Source organism: Saccopteryx leptura, chromosome 1 (genome assembly GCF_036850995.1).
Source record: "Saccopteryx leptura isolate mSacLep1 chromosome 1, mSacLep1_pri_phased_curated, whole genome shotgun sequence".
NCBI classification, from domain to species: Eukaryota; Metazoa; Chordata; class Mammalia; order Chiroptera; family Emballonuridae; genus Saccopteryx; species Saccopteryx leptura.
Window position 1 is genome coordinate 163,042,742 of NC_089503.1, and position 12,844 is coordinate 163,055,585.

The 12,844-nt window shown below is 54.8% G+C and overlaps 1 protein-coding gene across 7 annotated transcripts in view; it reads right to left on the reverse strand.

The window, feature by feature from the left end:
- The window catches only part of NAV1 (neuron navigator 1), a 181,331-nt gene that overhangs the window by 166,635 nt on the left and 1,852 nt on the right, over window positions 1-12,844 (reverse strand). The gene's annotated exons all lie outside the window — the stretch shown is intronic.

Sequence of the window (12,844 nt, forward strand, 5' to 3'; positions counted from 1 at the left end):
CCTTCGCCCCCTTGTCTCCATCCCCGCGGCAGCCAGGAGCACCTGCCCTTCACCACCCGTCACCGTTCCCACACTACAAACAAATCCCCACATTTGGATAATCTCACGGCCTCACAACACCCACCACCCCAGCAGGAAGCAGGACTGTCAACACGGCCCCTCTGAGACAGAGTCCCAGTCAGAGCAGAGCCTGCTGAACCCCGAGAGCTGCCCACCACGGGGCTCTGGGGTCTCAGCATGGGACAGTTCTAGGTGACAGGGCCCCAGAGCAGGCTGGCCACCAGCCAGCCCCCGATGCCGGTCCTGGTCAGGACACTGGGAAGAGCAATGACCAGGAGTAACAGGAAAGCCTGGGGTAGGGTGGGGGACGTGCCCCAGAAATACTAAGCATGGGCCCCCAGACCACTGTCCACTCTGTGGCACCCACAGCTGGCAGCCTGGCCTCCCCGTCATTATGCTGGTGCCTAGAGTCCTTGGGGTACAGGGGACACATCCCAAAGCTCCTGTGGTCCCTCTGTCCCGGGAAGCAGCTCGTAGAGAGGGGCCGATGGAAACATACCACACGGCAAAGGTCCCCACCTAGAGACCCTGGTGTCTCTATGAAGACAGTGACCGGGCCCTGGGGGGATGGGAGACCTGATGGATGTCCCTGCCTCTCAGGGCCTGCAGGAAGGGGGGGGTCACAAGGACCCAGGCCTGGTTCCAGCCAACCCTCACTGTCATTATTCTGGGGTGTCAGCCCCTTGGCCCCTACACCACCCAAATGCAGGGTCCGTGGCCCAGGAGGGCCAAGGCCAGCCCGGCTGTGGTGTGAGGACACACTGCCCATCTGTCCTGGGCAAGCTGTGCTGGCCGGATGGAGGAGAAAGGGCTGACCCTGACTCAGAGCCTTGTCACCCACAGGACCAGGCTGGAAAATCTTTGACTTTTTGGTCTTGTCAGGAGCATCCAGCCTGCTGTCAAGTGCAAGCCACTTCGCATCCAGAGAGGGCAGGCCTAAAGCAGGGAAGGTGGGAATGCTGACCTTTGGCTGGAAGGGTGGTGGTCAGCAGGAGACAGAAATAACATCAAGAATAAAAGAAAGGTTGCCTGACCAGGCAGTAGCTCAGTGGATAGAGCGTCGGACTGGGATGTGGAGGACCCAGGTTCGAGACCCCAAGGTCGCCAGCTTGAGCGTGGGCTCATCTGGTTTGAACAAGGCTCACCAGCTTGAGCCCAAGGTCGCTGGATCGAGCAAAGAGTCACTTGGTCTGCTGTAGTCCCCCAGTCAAGACACATATGAGAAATCAATCAACGAACAACTAAGGAACTGCAACGAAGAATTGATGTTTCTTATCTCTCTCCTTTCCTGTCTTTCTGTCCCTATCTGTCCCTCTCTCTGTCTCTGCCACAAAAAAAAAAAAAAAAAGAATAAGAATAAGAGAAAGGTTGATCCACCCAGCAAACTGGAGGCCAACGCAGAGCCAGGGACGCTCTCTGATCCCCTCACCCTTGGACCTGCTGGCAGACTACCTGCATGGCCAGCCCACCCCCCCCCCACCCCCCGCAGGCCCCAGGGGCAGCAGGGCAGGCTTCCAGCCCAAGATGCCCAGTCCGCCCTACCCGCAGAGAGGAGGATGGGGACCGCCGGCTTCTGCTGGGCAATTGCACCCTCTGGTGGTGGCTGCAGGAAGTGCAGGCTATGCAGACAAAGGGTGACCAGCTCCCGCTCCTTTCCCAGAATTCCCCCCCCCCAGGGCCTCTATTAGGCATCATGGTGGTGGGCTAGCTCCTGTCCTTACAGCAGTGGATGGACAGCACCGCCCTGTTCCTGAGAGCTTCTACGCAAAACCCACCAAGGGGAGAGGCGGCTAGCCTGATCGTTCTCCACGTGCGCACAGGCCCTTCATGTCCTCAGGGCGGCACCTTGCCTGTCACCTACCTCAACACCCTGCCCCTGGCTCTCCTTGTCCGCAAAGCCAGCTCTGCCCAGCCCCCCCCCCCCCCCCCCCCCAGCAGCTGAGGCTGCAGCTGCCTGGAAAGTCTCTGTGGGGCCACCAGAGTCCTCTCCCTGGACCTGAAATCCTGTCTCCCCGCCCATACCTCTCCATCCCAGGGTCTGAATGGCTGACCCCTCCCCCAGCTGCCGCCAGGGGAATGGGCTGCCTCCCCCTCCCCCTACGCCCTCTCCCTTTCTTGGCCTCTCTTTCGGAAACACCTTTTTCCTGCCTGTTAAAGCCTCGGTGCTTCCTGGACAGGAAGAGGCCCTTTTGATCCCAGAGTGCTATTTAGAGCAGAGCTCCCCTTCCAGGCCTCACTGAGGTGAGGTCGCTGGTCCCAGGGTGCTGAGAGAAGAGGCCCAGCACGTGCCCAGGTCCCAGCCCCCAACAGAGGGAGGCTGGGCACCTAAGTGATGGATAGGACCCAGAGGAAACGACGCCAACTGGCTCCCCTCCTGCCTCCCCTGTCTGCGCTTGACCCCAGCTTTCCGAGGTCCTCAGACTCACATCTCAGAACCTGAGAGCCAGACGTACAGGCATGAGCCCTGGGGAAGAACTTCAAGACCAAACAGGGCGAGGAAATGGAGACACAGAGAGGGGAAGAAGTTTGAACAGGGCTCACATGAAGGTATAGTCAGCATCCCCGAGTCAGAGTCCACCGGGACGCTTGCCTAAACACATCACTACTGTGAGGGACTCCGTAGGCATTGCCATTGACTCTCGTGAGGCACGTCACCAAAGAAGAGAACTGAAGTTCTATCCCTCCAAATCTCAGCATGTGACCTTATTTGGAAACAGGGTCCCTGCAGATGTAATTACTTAAGAGGAGGTTGTAGTGCAATTGGGTCATCCTTACAAGCAGGATGTTCTTGTAAGAGGAGGGACACTCTAGACACATAAACATGCAAAGGGGCAGTTGTGATGAGGACCACAGAGAGAAGATAGCCAGGTTACGTCGCAGGCAGAGGCCAGAGGGATGCATCTCCAGACAAGGATGCTGAGGGTCACCGCCCACATAAGGGGCTGGAAACACCAAGAAGACATCCCCCCTTGGGGTCTCACACCCTGCCCACACCCTGACCACACTCAGACTCTAGCTTCCGGAACTAACCGTGCACGTCTGCCCTGGCCGGACAGCTCATTTGGTTAGAGCTTCGTCCTAGGTTTGATCCCGGGTCAGGGCACATACAGGCAGAGATTGATGTTCCTCTCTCCCTTCCTCTTCCTAAAAATCAATTAAAAGATTTTTTAAAAATCAGACAATCCATGTCTATTGTTTCAATCCACCTGGTTTGTGTTATCACAGTTTGAGCCAAGTGACACATGATCACACCTGTTTGACAGGTGACAACCCCATGACTGAAGCAGGTGACACCCTTGGAGGTGCAGCTTTGACTGAGCTCCTCCTGAAAGACGCAGGCCTCTTCCCTCATCCCCTGTGGTGTCTTCCCCACGTCCAAGTCACCCAGTCCTGTTGGGTTTCCTCTGCGCACAACCTCCGTCCCTCCTCCCTCCCTTGCACAGTGGGGTGTCCTCGCTCAGATACTGCGTGTTGGAATGTGACCACAGACCTGCCGGCCCAGCGCTCCTCCTCCAATATGTCTGTCACCCAACGCTCATCCTCGAAAGCCCACCACGTGCCAGCTTCTGTGCCAGGTGCTGGGTACCCTCTGGAATCAACCGCTTGGGCTCACCACACTCCTGGGAAAACGTTGCTTTGACTGGTTTGTCACCCCTTCCCCACCACGCTGAACCTGGGCTCTTCCCATTACCTCCAGGCTAACGTCCTGCACCCGCACCTGCCCCTCCGTCCCCCGGTTCCCGACCGCAGGCAGGCACGCTTGCCTGGGAGACACAGCTCAGTTCAGGTCCAGAGCAGCTCACAGCCTAAAGGGGAAACAATGGTCTCTCCCGGTGATCTGAACACCCTGGCTCTGGGACGGAACAGTGGGTGCCTGTCTGCGGAGAACAGGCACTGCAGCCTTTCCCAGGGCGCCCTCAAAGTGGGCAGTGGTATGGGGACAAAGAGGCAACTCCATGCTGACGCCTGATGCCCAGCTTCTCCGACCTGTCAGAAGCTGGGCGGACCAGCTCCTGACACAGGGGAGGCGTGTGACCCACAGAGCAGGGGCCCCCAAACAGATGGTGGCGCATTCTGACCTCAGAGAAAGGCACGAGCCAGCTTGTCCAGCTTGTTCGGTGCGGATGAACCTCGGAAACAGTGTGCGAGCGACGGGACAGACACACACTGTGGGGCACACAGCATGTCCATGTCCACAGAGTTCCAGGACTGACACTGCGCATCTATGTGGCCAAATCAGGACAGTGCTTGGGGGGAAGTGACCGATGGGAAGACAGGAGGTCACTGCGGGTGACGGGAACGTTCTGCGCCTGGACTGTGCTGGTTACAAAAGTGTTAGTAAATTCTGCTTCAATTCAAATACACAAGAATCAGAAGAAAGAGAGAAACGCCCCTTCCTTCCCCGTAGGAGGTGCAGGGTGGGGGACTTCACCTTCCACTAGTCCCTCCCCAGGGTCTCTTTCCGGCACTGCTCAACCCTGCCCGGGCCCAGGTGGCAGCCGGGTCTCTGCACAGGGGCAGATGGCAGAAAGCAGAGCAGGCGGCTGGGCCCATGGGCCACTGAGCACGGCTCCTTCCCACTGCAGAGCCAGGCGTCCAGGCGGAGCCTCTGGGAGACAGCCCAGCCTGGGCTTTGGCTCGTGGAGCGGAGTTTGTCATTTCCAATCTCCCACCGCCCCATGTCCTTCGCCTGGGCCACATCTGCGGCCCCACCTCCGAAGCCCGTGCTATTTATAATGCCCTGGAAACAGCCCGGCCAGATAATGAGCAGGCTTTGCCAAACAAAACCCCAGGCCATCCGCTCCCCCTCATCCCCCAAGCGGCCTGCAGTCTGGAGCCCGGTGGGGCCCAAGGTGGACCATGCATCTCCCCCTGTCTGAGCCTCGGACAGAGAAGCACTTCAAGCTGCCCTCTGGGAAGAAATCCCCCCAGAATCACAGTCTACGGGCTGGGGGCAAGCGGTTTGTGAATGCTCACGGCATCCTTGGCTCTGCTGGTCACTTTGCCAAGTCTGCATTTACCCTCAAAAGACCAAGTGTGGGGAGCCGTGGGCTGGCTGGGTCAGGGTGAGGGTAACAGCTCCCGTGAGCTCAGTGCCACATGTTTGTGACACCCTGCAGGGCGACCCTCATGATTCTGTGGGGTGGGGTGGGCAGCACTATCCCTATTTTACAGCTGAGGACCCTGAGGCTCAGGAGGTTGCAGGGGCTCAGTTCTGGCTGACTCCAAACATGGCATTCCTACCACACCACCCACCCCAGGGGCCCAGCGCCCAGGAGCGGCCCACCCAGGGGGCAAGGAGGCACCAGTGAGCAAGCCGGGATACTCAGGGCCCAGGGCAATTCATGGCAAGGGAAAGGAGGGGGCATATACTCCAGCTGCCCCTCAGCTTAAGGACAAACCCATCCCGTACCACTATCCCACCCCCCAGGAACCAAAAAGCAAATATCCCTGCACCCCGACCACATGCCAGGACCCAGCTCGGCCACTTCCAGTCCAAGTCCAGACCCTATCAGCACGCCAGCCCCCGCCCAGCAGCTGGCCCCGCCCAGCCATCCCAAACACAGAGCCCTTTGTCTGGGGTGGATGTGGCCACGGGACTATCACTGTCTCCATGCCCAGCTCAGCAGCAGCCTTCCTGCCCATTTCCCATAGACTCCCCGACCCTGTGGTCAGTTGCTGGGCCTCCTTAGAGGCTTTGAATTTCTTTCTGGGCGTGGCCAGCAGGAGGAAGCTGGGAAATGACTCAGAGGTGTGATGTGGCCTTCACAGACAGCCTGGGTCTTTCTGTAAGTGAGTGAGTGACAGGGAGAGGTTTGGATGTCTCAGGAGATGTGTCATCGGGGGTGGGGGGGACAGCTTAGTAGGCCCAGATCAGCAGAAAAGCCAGTGCCCTCCTGGACCACCCACCTAAAATTCATGTGCTGTAATTATTCTCAACTCTGGGAAGAAAATGAAAAGCAGAACTCAAAATATAACATGTTTCCACTGTTGCTTTCATCAGGGAAAATCAGCCCTTGTGATAAATGGGAGGTGTCCTTCCTAAGTAGCTTTTATGCAGAGACAAGTCCGAAGGATTTGTCAGAATAAACGCATGAGCAAAAATTCATGATGAAAACTCCGTGTGGTTTCTGTATTTGTATGACAGACATGATGTCTGTAGGGAAGGTCCCTGGGCCATTAAGGATGCTGCCCACCGCTGCGCTCTACAGCCAGCCCTGGGGCACATTGGGAAGGACAGGTCAGGGGTCAGGCTCCCCACCCAATTCCCTGGAGCTGTGTGGCTTTGGGAGAGTTACTTATCCTCTCTGAGCCCTGTAGAATGGGGAATGTTTGTCCTGCTATGAAGAGTAAATGGGTTATCAGGTCATGCTCTAAACTAGAGGAACTTATGCAGAAGCCTTGATGGGGGGGGGGGGCAATTTCAGTGCAGGGACTTCCATTGGGCTCAGTTCTACCGCTGGGGGTGGGCCCCACATTCACCCCTTGGGGACCACGCACCCCACCTGCTCCGAGGAGAGGAGACCCATGGCCAAGGACAGTTCTTCAGAGGCTTATGGGTGAAAACATCGTGGGTCCAAAAGACAAAAATAGAACTGCAGAATTCAAACTAATCACAGCGTAATTGAACATCTGTAGAATGCAACACGGCACCTACCGTGTCAGTAACTTTACATCTCATAAACATCAGTTATTTTTGAAACAATCTCGTGGGTAAAATGTCTCCTACAATACCTTCTGCCTATGTTCAGGATTAGTAAGATATAGCCAACTTTAAATTAGGAAGAAATGCGTCACCAATATCCAGATACTTAGAGAAGCAAAATCATAAAACTCTTTAAAACTTGTTACAACAATGGCACTACCCCTTCCTGTGGGGTGTAGGTGTATTGTCCTGGGTTAGAGTGTCCTGAGCTCCCTTGGGTAAGCACACCCAGCGGGGGGGGGGGGGGCACCAAGACTTAAGACAACCTCTCTGCTTGCACTCAGCGTTGCTGTGACACTTCCCCAAGGCTCAGCCGTTGTCTTGAGCCCTCTTGTATTTAGAAACCAGGACATCCAAAGTCAAAGCCTGCCTTTTGCACTGTGATGGGTGGCCACCATCAAACTGCACAGATGACCTTCTGGAAACAGGCACCAGCCCGTCTCCACCCTGGTGTCCAAGTCGTCTTGTGGCTAGCTGTCTGGGTGATTACCCGCATCGCTGTAGATAACTCACAGTATCTGTCATGACCCCACAAAATAGCTGCAAGTAAGGGCAGACCGTGGCTAAAACCCACCTGCCTTCCTCCCTGTATCTGATATTAGTGTCTTTGGTTGGTTATCTGCACCTTCAATCCTAAAATTTGGTTTCTTGTCCCAGAACAAGGTGGACTCTTGAATCCCTGCTCTACAACATGAGGGCACTGGAGGACCCCCCCCCCCCCCCACACACACCCCACTCCATCCTCTCGCCTCCCAGTCGATACATTTGTTCTTACTCCAGCTACCCCTGCCCACAACTAGCCTGCTCAGAGATTACCAGAAAACGCCATTTACGGCATCTTGGTTGGATGTACTGCTGAGTCCCAGCCTGGAGGGAGGGTCCCCATCTCACCTACTCGCCCCCCACCTATCAAAGGTCCTCAGGCCTCGGAAGACTAGGGGAAGATCCTGAGGACGTGGACGACATGGAGAAGGCTCTTTGTAGCATGAGGTCTCATGCTCCCAGAATTCATCCATGACGCGCAGCCTGGGAGGTTTAGTCCTGGAGTTCACCACTGGGCTACACTCTCTGAATCGCAGCGTCTTCCCCAGTGAGAGGTCCTCAATGAGAGGACCGTCAAGGTGAGAGAACATGATAAACCTCCATGTGCTCTGTGCCCAGGACGTCACCGTCCCAGGCTTAGGGGCCGTGACCTCCATTTCCTCTTTCTGGGGGAGGAAGCTGTCCCCACACTGCATACAGGCTGAGGGTAGAGAAGAATGCTCTCTGAAGGGTGTTGAGGGGACAATGGGAAATCTGAATAAGCCCATTTATCAAATAATTCTGCGAGAGCCAGCGCTGTGGGTGTGACTGTGGCGCTGTGGGCTTGCAGGAATGTCCTTGTTCCCAGCAAGTGCACAGGAGGGGTCCAGGGTTCAGTGTTGCTATGCCAGCAAGTTATCCTCAAACACTGTAGGGAAGTTTTATTACGTGTATGGGTATGGACGGACAGACCGATGGATGGAGCATGCAGCCAGACGCAGTCAGTGAGTCCAGGACCCATGGTCTTCTACCTTCTCTGCCAATCTGACATTTTCCAAAACAAGACCCTTTTAAGGGAAGAAAAAGAGCTTTCTAACTTTGGGAAGCCCCTTTCCTCTCCCCCGGAATGAGGGGGGCCCTGACACGGTGGCTTCCTTCTGAGGTCCCTCGCTATGAGGAGTTGCATGGCTGACTTCATCTTAAAGCCCCTTTGTCAAGCTGCCCTGCTCAGAAGGAGACACAAGCACGCATGTTGGGAGGGGGTGCCCACCTTCTAGAGCTGTGGGGCGGGAGGGTCAGGGGACCGTAAAGAATGGGTGTCTCATCAGTTGTCCCCCCTTTGTTAAGAGGAAGGCGGACCAGTTGGTGTCTCCGCACAAGCCCAACCCAGGGCTCCTCTGCATCACCTTGACGACCTGCCCCTGGGCACGCCAGGAGCTGACATTAGCATCACCGTGGAGGACCCGGTCTGTGCCACACCTGTCATCCGCAAACGCCAGGTAATGCCGGAACTCCGTGAGACAACAGGGAAAAGCTGAAGATGCCGTCACACTCGGATTCCTGCACGTCTCCCTGTCCCCAGGTTGTCCCCGAGCTGTGGACACACAGACAACAGAGCGGCTCTGCCGGCCTGACAACAGGAGGCACCTCGCTGCGGGGGGTGGGGGGCTGCATGTTATTCCAGAGACAAACCACAGCTTGTCCTTGGGGTGATCAGTGTGACGAGGAGAGTAAGGGGGATGGGACAGGTCGGGTCTGCTGCCCTGTTTCCCAAACTCACCACATCACAGAGCCCGCTCTGGTGAGGAAGGGAGGAGGGAGAGGGGAGAGGAGGACAAAGTCAACCAAGCGAGGAAACGTGGTCTTAGGAGTAAGGCATTTTTGCTCTGCTTTTCCTAGGGTCTCAGAGGAGGTCTGCGGCTGCCTCGGGTCACCCACCATGCAGACGCGAGGACCAGAAGTTCCACTGCTGATATATGCTCCTATGTGCTAAGCGCTTAATAAGCAAGTCAGGATTCAAGCCTTGACTCCAAGTCTGGCTCACTGTATGGTCCAAATGCTGGGTATTAAATCATACCTCTTTCCGGAACACATCCAACAGAGACCTGAGGCTGCCGAGAGCAGAGAGAAGGGGCAGGCGCGGGAGCTGCGCCCAGACACCGGAAGTGGCCGCCGTGCTAGGCGATCGACCACAGCTACGCTGCATGGTTTACTTTGAACATCTCCACTTTATCTGGGATACGTTTTGTTGAAACCCATCCAGTTTTGGGGTCCGTTCACTGATGGAGAAGCCACGCCCGTGGCAGATTAACACCAGGAGGAATTCTGAAAGGCCAAGTGCGTCCACATACGCACTAAGCCGATTTCAACATCCTGCCACCGGGAGTTCCCCTGCAACAGAGGATGTCCAAGCTGGCTGATCCCTGGGGGGGCGGGGCCCGATATAGGTGAACAAGATACGGCCACATGACGGTTAAGGTTCCTCTGACTGTGAAGGTTGGAGTCTTTGGAAGTTTGGAAGGACTCTATTGACAAATGGATTTCAGAATCCGGGAAGGGGTGTACTAAGGGTCACTGTAGCTGCCCGGATGGGGAGGGGATTGCGTCACCTGATGCTATGACCTGGCAAGGGTTCCAGGGAGCAGGCTAGCTCCCCAGTGAGCTGTTGCCACCCTTAAAGAGCATCGGAACCGTTGAAGGAGCTTGAAAAGCCACAGGGATTATAGACGAAGCTAATGCCAAATAAACCTCTTGGGCTCAACCCAGGAATCGGTAGTTTTCAAAGATCCCAGGTGGTCCCAATGTGCAGCCGAGATAGATAATCACCGAGCTAGAGGAAGCAGGCTCATGTGAGGTGCCCTGCTGCCCCTGTGCCCAGGTGGCCAAGCATCTGTTTGTGGCTACCTTCTGGCCACACATGGGTGGCTCTTTAGGTGCTAACAGTCACAAAGCTCGCACTGAAAATACCTCTCAGATGCTCCCTTTGGAACTGCGGTCCTTCAACCCTCTGCCCCACACCACAGAGTCCGGGCTTCCCTAGTGATGCCAAAGTAGAATGGTGGTCACCAGGGGCTGGGAGAATGGACACTGGGGCGATGCTGTTGAATGGATACAAAGCTTCCGTTTGGAAACTAAACTTCAAACTTTCAGAGTTTGGGATGAATTCTGGAGATGGTCGTGACAACGTGAATGGACAGTACACGAACAAGTAGTTAAAGTGGTGGTCAAGTTCATGGACATTTCACCACAATCATCAATTTCTTAAAAAATGTTCAACATACGGTAACTATAAATAAAAAGATTGTAAGCTTGCACCCAACTACCCAACAGCAGAGCATGAATACTTAGTCATGTTTTCCTCAGTCCTTTTAAATAAAATAAACTGCAGATTAAAAAAAGAATAATAAAGATTTCAGAGAGATTTAGCACAGGAACATAGGGGTAATTCAACATAAACAAAACAATCAACATAATACGCCCCAACATGTGATCAATTCCACGGACACAGAAAATGGAATCCTCCGACATCCGGCACCCTTTCATGATGAAAACACTTAGGAAACCCTGGGGAGAGAAGGGAATTTTCTCAACATGATCACAGGCCACATATGACAAACTCACAACAAAGCGTCGCGTCATTGGGGGGGAGGGATGAAAGCTCTACCCCTGAGATCAGGAACACAACAGGGGTGCCCACTCTGGCTGCAGCTACTCAACATTGCACCGCAAGTCCTCACCAAAGCGATTAGGCAAAGAAAAGAAATAAGAGGTATCCGATTGGAAATGACATAGAATCATCCCTCCTCACAGTTGACATGATCCTAAATATAGCAAATCCCTTAAAATCCATACACACATACACAAACATAGAGCTAAGAATCAAATTCAGCAATGATCCAGAGAACAAAACCAACCCACAAACCACTAGTGTTTCTCTACACCAGCAACGAACAATCTAAAAACACAACAGCAACCCCATGTACGAAGCCTTCAGAGCCTCTGAGGACTGGGCAGCAGGACAGTCTCAGTCCTCTGGAGTGGAAACATCTCATTATGAACGGTCCCTGCGCAGGCACACGCGTCAGCACCTGGATCCTCTCAGGCATCTGAGCACATCTCCTATTAAAATGAAGATGAGCAGATAAATATGATGGGGACGGTGGTGTGGGCCGCCCAGGGCATGTGAAAGATGAGGGACTACCTCTCCAAGCAGGTCAGTGTGGCCCAGATCTTGGCCATCCTGCCTCCCTGCCTGTGCCCAGAGTCACAGGAAACTGGGGAACAAAAACCCGGGCCCCTCGGAGGAACTGGTGCCAAGTCAACCTTTCCAGGAGGCAGAGGGCACAGATCAGACCCAGGGAGCTCGTGGACGGAAGAGGGTGGTTTTCGCTTGAAATGTTAGTGGGGCTTTTTAAGTGGAAGGAGAAACAAAAAGTGTTTTTAATTATCGTTTTGGGACGAGGGGCCAGAAAGATGCCGATCGCCAACTATTGCCACATTGCTCGGTTCCTGGTGTTCCTGGACTCAGCTGGTCCCATCGTGGAGACAGCCCCCCTGACCTTTGCTCTCCTCCTCTCCTGCCAACAGCCATGTGACATCTGGAGGCACCGGAGAGGACCTGCTTTCCAGGAAGGCTTCTTCGGGGCCCCACTGGGTGGCTTTGAGTCCACCCCACCCGACCCTTCAGGAGCAGGGACAAGGGTAGAGCAGGGAGGGAGGGGAAGACATCCTTTTGACTTGGACATTCTAGTTTTTTGTTTCTTGTTTTTTCTAAAGGCCAATCCCTTTTAAGAATTCAAAAGAACTTTCAAAGAGGAGGGAAGTGCCCTGATGAAAAAAGGAAAAATGAAGAGACAGAGTTTCAAAGAGGAACAAAACATCTTTCTCCTTGGGGGCCATCGCTGAGCTGACTGGGGAAGTCCACGTGCACCCGGGGAGAGGGGGCGGGTTAGGAAAGGAAGGAAAATGAGTTCCTGTTTTCAGTCTCCCCAAGCTCCCTAAGGAGATCCCAGCAGAGGCCCACAGCTGGCCCACCTCTGGGCAAATCAATCTCACTCTGGACCTCTTTTTCAGGGGAAAAGGTGGGCAGAGACAAACTACACCACTGCCCAATGAGAAATAAAGGGCACCTGGATAGGATGGGAGGTCTCTGGGGTGAGGGGGTCCTTACATTTTTCCCAATTTTATTCATTTGCAGGCACTTACAAAGCACCCACCATGTGCTGGGCATTGTGTGCAGTCAGAGACCGTCTCTTGCTGGGAGTCGTTGCAGGGGAGACTGAGGCATGTGCACAAGCACCCCTGTGTCTAATCACAAAGGAGACCCTGAAACCTGCTCCAGGGGGGCTGCTCCCTCCTCACCTGGGAAGTTTGGGAAACGGACCCCAGAGGCTGACATTTCTGTTCTTCCAGCAGAGGTTCCATTTTACAGAAGTGAAAACAAAGGCCAGAGTGGTGGGAATGACCTGTTCTCAGATCCTCCAAGGCAACACACAAGACAGCAAATTTCCCCTAGACCCCCATGGGGAAGGCATACATCCCTAGAGCTCATGTCAG